This window comes from Mandrillus leucophaeus, unplaced genomic scaffold (genome assembly GCF_000951045.1).
Source record: "Mandrillus leucophaeus isolate KB7577 unplaced genomic scaffold, Mleu.le_1.0 Scaffold687, whole genome shotgun sequence".
In the NCBI taxonomy this organism is placed as follows: Eukaryota; Metazoa; Chordata; class Mammalia; order Primates; family Cercopithecidae; genus Mandrillus; species Mandrillus leucophaeus.
The window spans coordinates 96,786-108,447 of NW_012107441.1; the positions used below are offsets into that span (position 1 = coordinate 96,786).

The following is an 11,662-nucleotide window of genomic DNA, read 5'->3' on the forward strand; positions in this document are numbered from 1 at the left end:
AAATCAGAAACTATTAGACTAGTTAACTCTAGGGGTTGGGTGAGATTAGGGTGGAAAGAAGGGAGGAATAGAATCATTGTAGCAGGGGTGATGGGGAAGTGATATTTCTCACAATCCTAATTTTTAGAACCACAGTAATATTTCACATATACAAAATATAGTTAAATTAATCCAAAAGGTGAGGGAACTCAAAATGGAACATAAACAGTAAAAAAAAAAACCAGACTGATTATATGATTAATGTAACCATACTGTAGGGGATAGGAAAAAAAGATAACTAACCTAAATACGTTTAGAAACAGTATGTTGACCGAACACTGTTAAGGATAAAGAAAAAAGAACTATATTTAAATACCGTGCTATAGTTAGTGATTTCATTTTTAAACGGGTATAATTTAGAAATTCTGAAATTACTTTAAGCACATACCGCACTGAAGAAATAACAAAACACATTGTAGAAAATGAAAGGTAGGTTTCTCACTGTTGAAGAAATCACAAATAAGCCAAGACGAAAGAATAAAATGAACATTATGATGATGGATTATAATCATAACAGTATGAACTCATGATTTTTAATAAAGATATATACTATCTATAGTATTCTATATATTACTGGTATATATATTTAAGATAGATAAATGGACAGAGACATTATAGGTATGTGTGTGTGTGTAAATGGACACATAGCTCCGAGCTCTAGGCCTAGAAGCAATAAAACCCCGTTAGCAATGAATACACTTAATAACAAGATCTTGGTTTCTAAATACTATTTCGCAATATGAAGAACTAGAACTCGCTGAGGAAATGGTTGATTACAGGCTTGGGGAAGGAAAATACAAGACAAACCTAGAACATCTTGTGATACCAGAAAATAAGAAGTGGTCAAAAAATTATGGGGTGGTATTAAAAGAACACAGGGCCAACTTAAAGGAGCTCCCAATGATCAAATCCAGGAAAAAAAAAAATGAAAATCAAACACAAATAATGATTGCAATATATAACAATCCATAAAGTAAGATATGCACAAATCCACACGGATGTAAAATAACAACTGAGTACAAATAAATGGGGAAGAAGGACAGATCTTTACAGTCAAATTCTAATACGTAGAGAAAATATCATGGAAATAGAAACCATCACTAGGTTTACACCATAATCATAATTGCTGTAGGCAAGAATCTTCAATTATTACTGAAATTAGATGAAATAAAATATTTGCATAGTCTCAAAGTATCTCCTCACAAAATATTAATTACAAAGAAAGGAAAACAGTAACTTTGCAGTGGATAAACCTGGCAGACACTACCTTAATCAAGTGATATTTAATATCAGCAGAAATAAGACACTGACATCATGTACCCCAGATACAATCCACTGAAAAGGGCACACCATTACTGCTGTGTTATCTTTTGTCAAAAGTGCATAATCTTAATCTAATAATAAAAAATATCAGACAAATCCAAATTGAGGACTAGGGTACAAAATTATGGTTTAGTATTTCTCAAATGTGTCAATTTAATGAAATACAAAGACTGAGGGAACTCTCCCAGATTTGTAGTTAGGAGAGAGGGCAAAGGAAACATGCCAGATAAATGCAATAAGGGATCTTGAATTGGATCCTGGACTAGATAAAAAGGACATTAATAGGGTAACTGGAAAGACCTGAATATAGTCTGCAGATTGGTTGATAGTATTATATTAATTTCCTGATTTCAATCATTGTATGTAATGTCATAATAATGATTATATAAAATGCTAACATCCAGAAAGCTGGGTACAGAATACACAGGAACTCTACTATTTTTGCAAATTTCCTGTAAGTCCAAAATTACTTCAAAATTGTAATTTAAAAGTTGGGAAAAATACACAAATTTTACTACAGAAGATTTACAATTGGACAACTTCATGAAAAACTGGTTGCCTTCTTAAGCGGTCAAATTTCAAATTGAAGTCACAACAAAATGTCAGCTCACACCCAGTTAATAGATAAGACTCACAATTTCCAATGTTGGCAAAAATGGACAGCAACTAAAAATCTCATATCACTGGTTGGGAGTGTGAAAACTGTCCACTTCTTTAGAAGACTCTAGCAGTTTTCTATAAGTTAAGCAAAAATCTGTCTTATCAAACAATTCAATTTTTAGGTATTTACATAAGAGGTCTGCTAACATTCAAAACAGCTAAAACCTAGAAACTACTCAGGTGTCCATCAACAAGAGAGTAGATAAACTGCAATATAACCATTTAGAGAAATATTACAACTATAAAAATTTCTTAAAACTGCTCATATAGGGAATAGCATGGAAAAATCTCAACATGATTATGATGAGTGGAAGAAGCCAGACACACAGTGTGATTCCATTTATATTAATTTCAAAAGAGGCAAAACTTATCTGTGATTGTAGAAATCACAACATTGGTTTTTTGAGAAGGTGCTTGGTTGTGGCGGTAGGGTAGGTTCTCAAGTAATAAAAATATTCTGTCTTCTGAATGGGATAGTAATTACTTTTAAGAAAACTTACTGAATTATACAATTACTATATATCAATGCATTTAACTATGTAAATTTTACTTATGGAAAAATATAAGTCATTGAAAATAGGGAAGCTCCACATCTATGGATATGTAATAATCAGAAATATTAAAATATTTATATAATACATAAGCTATAAAGTTATGGAATAGTATAAAAGCATGAGTGTGTATACATACACATTTAAAAATAAAATTGTAAAAATGTTTATAGAATAAGAAGTGTTACTATTTCTCTAGCTTATTTGAAAATACTTAAAATTAACACGAAGTAAATATGGCAAAATGCTGATAATGATGGAACCACTTCCAGTTCCTTGTATGTGCTAGTTCACTGTTCTCTTCTCCTTATACACTGTATGTTTACAATGTGTTCATAATGAAAAGTTTTATAAAATGCACAGTGGGGTAAATCTTTCACTGCCAAAAACAAGTGAATATGAATGTATTACACATGTTTAAGAATTTATTAGGAAAAGAAATAAAAGAATACAGAACCAATATATACAAGTAAATTAGAACCTTAAAAAATACCTGATAAATTATACCAAAGACCTGATTGAGGGAGAGGGAAGGGGAAGGCTAGTGATGCTAAACATCCACTAGTTAAACTTATTCATTAACAAAGGCGTGGCAGAAATAACTATAACTGGAATGAAAATGAATACATAATTGAAACAAGAGAAATGTAATAGAATGATGAAAGAACACTGTATACCTTAATGCTAATGTGTTTGAAAATCTGTATGAACTGTGATTTGCTAAGATAACACAGGTTAAATTTAAGACACAAAACAAAGAACAAGCAATAACCATACAAAAAAAGGAAAAGAAAAAAAAAAAAAACTTCTAGATAGCCTCTCTTCTAACTCCAAACCACCAAAAACAAAGGAGAATCCAGATGATTTCACTGATGTGTTCACTTAAACACTGATAGTGAGATAAGAGCTTTTCCACCCACTCTAGAACACAGTATCAGAAAATCCTCAAAATGATTAACACAACCAGAGTATCTGATATCAAAACATGACAAAAATAGCACAAAAAAGAAAAATCACAGGTCAATTTCACTTAGTTGTATACTTGTAAAAATTCCAAATCAAATTAAAATACCCACGATTAAGTAGTAAATTAAAAGAATAAAACATTTTTAAAACCAGTAGGGTCTGTTCATTCAAGGAATAAAAGGAAGTTGCAATAACAGTAAATTAATTCATAGTGAGAAAAGTCTTTAAAAAGAACAGTAACACAGATTCTGCAAAAAAAATTTGATTATATCTACCACCTGGTTTTGATTAAAATTCCTTACAAAATATAAAAGGTGGGAGACTTTCCTAACATAGTAGACAAAGTATTTCGCACTTAAAAATCAGCATTTCACACATTGATGATTAAGACCACCCACATCAAAATAACTTACCTATTGGGAATAAGACCTGATACCACCCCCAGCAGAGTCCTGCCCAGCAAGATAAAACTGTAAACCAATAAATAAATTCAGTTTGCTTATCTAGGCAAATAGTTCTTCTATCATTGATAACATATTTCTACAGGCAAACAGCTCACCTAGAAAATGATTTGACCATCAATCCTCACATTAAGAACCTCATCTCACTTTCCCACCAATCTTAAAGTATTGCATGACAAATTTTGCCCATTTCTAATTAGTTCCCTGCCCAGACCCCAAAGCCTTTCTTGATTTTGAAACATTATTAAATCCTATCAAGGTGGTGTTTTCCCTTGCTGCAGGTAAGTTTAACAAACTCAGCTTTGCTTGATCATAGCTCTTTCTGGTGGTCTTTGGGAGAAAATGACCAGCAACAATGTGCCAGTCAAACCAAAGAAGCATACCATTAAACCCTGATTAAATCAAGGGTGGGTAATATTTCCATAACTGTTCAAGTGTTCTGATAGTAACAGTCTGTGGACTTTGTCAACATAACTAATATCAGGATCAATATGAAGGGGGGAAATAAAAACTTTAAATATTTGCAAAGGATTTAGTCTATACTTTGAAAAAATCTGAAAAGCAACAAGAAACAGTAAGGTGACCACTTACCCCCAAAACAAAACAAAACAAAACAAAAACTTTAGATACAAAAAATGAACAAGAAAGCAAATTAAAAGAAAAACTCCCATCACCAGAGTGAAAATATTAACAGTAATTAAAATTATTGAATACGAAAAGACATACCTTGTCCTTGGATACGAAGACTTAACTTAATATTTTTAAAAACCATTCTCCCCTCAATTGATTTATTAAAGTTGATGAAATTGCAGTCTAAACTGTAATTTCTTCCAACGAGAAGACACATGAGACAGGAGGCAGAAGAAGAGACACACAAATCCACAGAACAAAAATGGAGCCAGTCACAGATGAGAGTACAGCATATGCGCAAGATGGCAGTACAGATAAATGGGCAATTATTGGCAAATAATCGCAAGTAATGGCAAGTAACTTGGCAACTTTAAGATTTCAAAACAAAAAAATTTCTCATGATTTAAGAATTTGAATTAAAAAAACACAAAAGAATTAGAATTTAACATAGGTGAAGGGTTTTATGGACTCAGTATATATATCTTTCCAAAAATGACATGAAACTCAGAAGCCATAAAAGCGAACATGGTTATACTTGGACATATAACAATCATACACATTCTTATAACAAAAACAAAGTTAAAAAGTGTGTAAAAAAGAGCTGTAATGGTTGACAATCCAAATCTTATTTCCCGAAATAGTAAATGAGCTCTTCGAAATCAGGAAGAGACTAAATCCTCCTCCCACCCACAAAATTGGACATAAAGAAGAAATTAAAAAATACAGATGGCTAACAAACATGAAAAAATGACCAAACTCAAAAACAAAAGAAATACAATTTAAGACAATAGTTTGGGTGATCACATTGGCAAAAATTTTAAATATTTATAAAATCCATTGTCTGTGAGGTTGTAGGAAAGCTGGCAATCTCATTCATTGCCATTGGAGGATAAAGTTGTTAACCACATTTTTGAAGGCAAACTTGCAATAATTTTCAAAATATGAAGTGTGCACATACTTAATCCCAGTAATTCAACTGATAAGTAATTTATTATGATATTATAGACAAATGCAAAATTATTGATATATAGGGAGGTTCATTGCACAGAAATTTGGTGCTAACATAAATATCTATGAGTGAGAAATGCTTAAAACATTTAATTATATTTCATCTACAAAACATTCATGTCGTCATTCAACAAATGACACAGATGTGTATGTATTACTGAAAAAGAAAAAGGCCATTGAATGAGGGCTGTTAAATGAAAGAGGTAATTTGCAGAAAAATGTGTTACAATATGGCCACACTCCTGGATCCTTCCCCAAAATGGCTTGTGTATTCGTGTGCATCTATCCACTAAAAGAATGCATGTAGTTCACTTAATAGAGAAAAACTATAGGGACAGAATTGGAAGAGAGGAGGGCATTTAATTTATATATTATTTAAATATGCTTTGAATTTTTGAAAAAAATCATGCAGAGTTTCTTTTTAATATATTCTGTATTTTTCAGTGTATCATGTGGCAAATGAAAATTATAAATGTATATTTATGGGAGCACTGAGCAATTCCACCATTTTGAGCATCTTGTGTAATATTTTATCCTCTACTGAGGCTCCTGGGATTGAGTCAAGTGGCAGCAAGGGAAACAGTCACCATGCCCCAATTAAAGTCTCATCGATGATATCCCAACATGAGCATTTCTCAGTTAAGCATTTCTTATCTGCAGGAGGTATCCACTGCAACACAGGAAAGAGAAGAGTCCCCATGCATAAGGAAGACTGAATCATTGTTTTGGTGAAGCTGGCAGTAGAAGGAATGGCACCAACTCAACAAATCCACCTCTTTGTGGCCATCACCTGCAAGGACACAGTGGGGAAAAGTGGCAAAGGTGAGAAACACATTTCCTAAGGAGTCATGGGGGTATGAAATTCCTCTTTAATCTTCCCCCTACTTGTGCTAGAACAAATATACCCACAGTACACAGAGAAAACCTCATTTCTAGCACCTGAGTCCATGATGAGGCCAAAACAATGACATTAAAACTTCCTGATGTCAAGGATGCCAGATACTGATGCTGCTTTTTCTCCTTTTGCTGGGCTAAAAAGTAACAGCCATCAACAACCTCGGGTTTCATGTCTCTCTCTTCCTCTCTGGTTTCTTAAAGCTCTAGGTCATTCATTTGTTTGATCAGTTACTTCAGACCAGTTTGTCAACCTTCCAGTCTAACAGTTATGGAGAAGCTACTGTGTTTCCTTTGTACAACAATTTTCTAGCATTACAATGGATCAAGCCATGAAGGAGTTGAGTTTATTAGATGACAGAAGTTAAGGAAATCCTTCATATTAACAGTAAATGTACTGAGATTTAGAAAAGCCACGAAGGTATATTAAGAAAAGCTGCATCTCTTAACATATTACGCAATCTGAGAATCAATTAGAATGTAATCAAACATCATCAATATTCAGAAAATTAACAGCTCAATTTCTACTAAGACATGGCTTCTCCTAGAAAGCAAGGACTATTTTAACTAACACCTTACCTTTAGTGGGTGGCCTAGGCAATGCATAGGTGAGGAGGCTTTTTGTCTAAGGGGTGTTGTTTTGGGAATTTGCTGATAACATTCACTCTCAGAAGAGTTCCCAGGAAGTCATCTTCTGAGGTGAAAAAAAAAAGAAAGAAAAAAAGAGAAACACCACTTCCAATGAAACAAGCAATGCAGCTGGAATCTGGAAATTCCTTCTCTGCTACTCTTTTATATTGATTTAATTTAATTAACATAGTTCTGAAACCATAACCATCTAGTCCATAACTACACATTTCAATGTCAGCACACTGCATCAGGGACCTTCTCTCTTGCGCATTTCCAGACCCGACTAGATCACCTGAACCCCACTGAAAGTTATGTCTCTTTCTGTTTTAAAATCATTTGTTTTCTACTGCTTAGTTGGTCAGGTTACTCACAAAATTACCAAGACAATCTACTTATATATCTTTTTATCAATAAAAGTTTATTGAGAACCTGTTCTACGACAGGCAATCCACAAGGTGCTTGTATCACAAAAAATGAACTGAAAAAATATCTGGACATAAGAAATTAAAAGTTCACTGGATGAATCAATCATACAAATAAAGAGCTGAAACATAATGGTCTTATGGAGGCAGATTCAGTTTTGGGCTCGGATTGCCGAGGAAGACCTGTTGTGACCACTCGCCTTTAATTCCCCAGAACAGTATCCACCCTCAGCTGGCTATCAGATGGGTTTTCATGCTATTTAACTGGAACCAAATGTCATCAAACTCAAGAAGAGCAGTATCTATCAACTCCTTCCATCCTAGGCCTGTTTCCTATGAATGTGCAGTTCCCTGCCCACATACCTGCAAGGGTGTCCAAGAAACCACAGGTAGGCATGGAGAGTCACTGACCAGGGAGTAAGTTGTCAGCTCATTCTCTGGAGTTTTCTTTAATTCATTCTCTTGCTTCCTGACAAATCAATAAACACATTTAGTAATATTTATCAGGATGTAGTGGCTTACAATTCTATTTTCAAACATACTTTCCCCAATATAATTTTAGCTAATATTTCTAAGACAGATATTTTATAAATGTTGTTTTTATCAGATTTGAAAGTTAAGGCAAGGGCATGGACAGTTTCGCTTCCCTTCTAGGCTCTATCATCACTTGACATAAAAGAAAAAAAGAAAAAAAAATGCACCTAAAATACACACATCTGTATGTTCATATAAACCACACACACACACACACACACACACACACACACAATCTAATTTAACAATGAAACATTCAGGAAGTATGGGTATCCTGTGCTGGGAAAACACGGATGTTGCTAAGCCCTTTGTGTGTCACGTACACAGGCTTCAAATACGCACTGCCCTCCCTTTACTCTGTAAGGTCCAATGGACGCAGAGAGTGGCCAGCTAATGACTACATTAGTAAGATAAAATATTCCCAATCTATTAAGACTAAGTGTTATAAAACAAAATTTACACCATTATATACAGAGCAATATGATCATGGTCTATTACCACCCAGTGAAGCCCAAGGAAATCTTCTAAGGATTCCACTGGTGAAGGACATGTTTCTAGCTCAACAATTTTTTTAAGACTATCATTACAAAACAATACATTTCAATAATTTCTAAATATCTGGAAAGGGTGGATTAAACTAAGCTACTCTTTTTTAAAGCAATAGTCTAAAATTTGCCCCCAAACAATAATCTAGTGAAAGGCAATGTTTATGTGCAATAATCAGGACTATCCTATAACCACTCTTCATTAAAAAGACATACATAAATAAAATATCTTGATCTATGATTTGGAAGAAAGCATGTAATACAAAATCATTTTCAACAGCATTAATATAACCAGAAAGTCTAGACATGATAAAATGATATATCTCTATTCAGAATAGCCATATAACTATACAGTGGCTTACATGTGATTTACTGATCTCAGCCTTGTTGATTACCTAAGGGACAAATGTAAAACTGTGCACATCTCAAACAGATGTGCTAATACTCTCTGAAGCCATCTGCAAAATAATGCATCATAAATTTTACCAAATATATTTACAGGTTTTCAATTGTCCTGTCCCTGTCAACCATTAAGACATCTTGAAATTACAGATTCATGTAAAAGTGTAAAGTTTTAACTTTACAAAAAAAGTTAAGCCAAAAACATACAATAGTTAAAACACGCGTTTGTCTTCCGAATAAAAACATACTGATACAAGGCTACTGTTTTCTTTACTTCACTCTGTTGTCTCCTGATAAGTTAATAAACAAATTTAGAAATATTTATCAAAATGTGGTAGCTTACAATTCTATTTTCAAACATACTTTCCCAAACTAATTTTAGCTAACATTTCTAAGACAGATATTTTATAAATGTTTTTATATTTTATAAATGCTTTTATCACATCTACATCTTTTATCACAGAATAGCATACACGTAGTAGTGTATGCTATTGTGACCAATAGAACTTTCTGTGGCAAAAGTGTTTTATAATTCCACTCTATAATATCAATTATGTTGATAATACATGGTGTGCAGTAACTTGAGAAAAATCACTAAATAGATAAAGAGTGCAATCAGCGTGTTTCAGCCTGTCACTAACTGTGTTAGGGTCAAGTTCTCATTTTATTTAATATAGTATCTTCAAGATAGAGAGCGCCCTTTCAATGATTAGAAGAGATATAAGACAAAAATAAAGAGAGTATTACTTACAGGTCCTGAGGGGTACATGGCATGCCTGGGAGTCCACATGCAGAGGTCAGGGAGTGAGAGAGACGGAGAGAGAAAGAGAGACACACATGGGCCAATGCCCTTACTCAGTCAACGGTACTATTCAAACAGGTTTGCTATGGAGACTTCTAAGTGGTGGGTCTAAAGCAAGCAGGCATGAGTCCCCTAGGGTCACACTGTGACTGGGAGGTGGACACTGGCTCCATAAGGGGTGTGGGGTTCAAGGGGCTTGTCAGGTAGATTGCATCAAGCTGTCCCATGGTGAAGTGGTCCAAAGGAGGCAGTTGGATAAGGCAGCTATCTGGACCAACCACACTGAGGAACGAGGAGGAGGTGTAGAACTGGAAACTATGCAAAGGTGAGTAAGCCTTGCTTCTAGTACAAGAAAGTTAAATTTATATTCAAGATGGATGCCAAGGCAACATAAAATTATAAGAATTCACTACATTCTTCCAATGTCCATACCCAAAAGGGCACACTGCTCAGGCCTCAGGGACATTCTCTCAATCATACATCTCAATTCTAGCCCAATATCATCTTCATTCCCAAAAAGGAGAAACTGTTCAAACATTCTTGATACCCAATACCTTTCTGCTATAAGTTAAGCAGAGAAATGTCAAACATCCTAGAATCTTTAGGAATGAAAACCATGGAGCACTTACCATGTGATTAATGTTGATACATGATTTGATTACAAGAGGCTTCCCAAAATTAAAACAATTCCCCACTGGCTACAAACAGTTGCCAGGCACAGTGGCTCATGCCAGTAATCCCAGCACTTTGGGAGGCCAAGGGCAGATCACCTGAGGTCAGGAGTTTGAGACCAGCCTGGCCCACGTGGTGAAACCCTGTCTCTAAAAAAACACAAAAATTAGTAGTATGTGGTGGCACGTGCCTGTAATCCCAGCTACTCGGGAGGCTGAGGCAGGAGAATCGCTTGAACCCTGGAGGCAGAGGTTGCAGTGAGCCAACATCGCGCCACTGCACTCCAGTCTGAGCGATAGAGCAAGACTAGGTCTCAAAAAATATATATATATATATAATTTTTACTGCTCCTTGCAGAGCAGGGCTAACCCACAGACAGTGTTCCCTGAGTAGCCCACAGATAAATTTGGAATGAATGATATTGCTATGGGATCTTCTGGAAACCTCACAGATATGAGCAGTGAAGCCAATGAGAATCAAAATGTCAATGCTGTGTTGTTAAGTTGTAAGTGCAATGAGAATTTTGTTTTCCTTCATAGCTCTCCCCTCAAGAAAGTACAATGCAGCAAACAGCAACATTCCTGATCCAATCTATAGGGTCAGTAGTGATATCCTCTCCATCATTCCTAATTCTAATGATCTGTGTCAGTCAAGCTAAAGGACTGTCAATTTCACAAATCTCTGCACAAACCCAACTTTTGGTTTCACGAATTTTTCTCTGTATTTTGTCTGTTTTTTTATGTCATCAATTTTTGCTCAAATCCCTATTGCTTACTTCCTTCTGTTTGCTTTGATTTTCATCTTCTAGTTTAGTCTTTTTCTTGTTTAAGGTGGAAGCTTATATCATTTATTTATCTTCCCTTTTTTTCCTGATACAGTTATTTAAAACTATAAATATCCCTCTAAGCATGTCTTTAGTTGTATCACATTCTATGCAAGATGTTTTCTAGATTCTTTTTATTTTTTATTTTTATTTTTTAGACAGGGTCTCATTTTGTCACCCAGACTGGAGTGCAGTGGCACAATCTTGGTTCAATGCAGCTCCTACCTGCTGGTCTCGAGTGATTCTCCTACCTCAGCCTCCCCAGTAGCTGGTACTACAGGCACGTACCACCATGCTCAA

The 11,662-nt window shown here is 34.8% G+C and overlaps 1 long non-coding RNA gene across 2 annotated transcripts; it reads right to left on the reverse strand.

The window, feature by feature from the left end:
* Nucleotides 1-2,980: 2,980 nt before the first annotated feature.
* On the reverse strand, nt 2,981-11,380 carry LOC105555464. 2 transcript variants are annotated; one of them, XR_001008474.1, is made up of 4 exons: nt 9,817-11,380; nt 7,948-8,053; nt 7,112-7,226; nt 2,981-6,428 (listed from the first exon to the last, which is right to left on the reverse strand). It is a non-coding gene; the product is annotated as an uncharacterized LOC105555464 (long non-coding RNA). The 2 variants fall into 2 exon arrangements; XR_001008473.1 differs by having other exon boundaries at nt 7,948-11,380.
* Nucleotides 11,381-11,662: the final 282 nt, after the last annotated feature.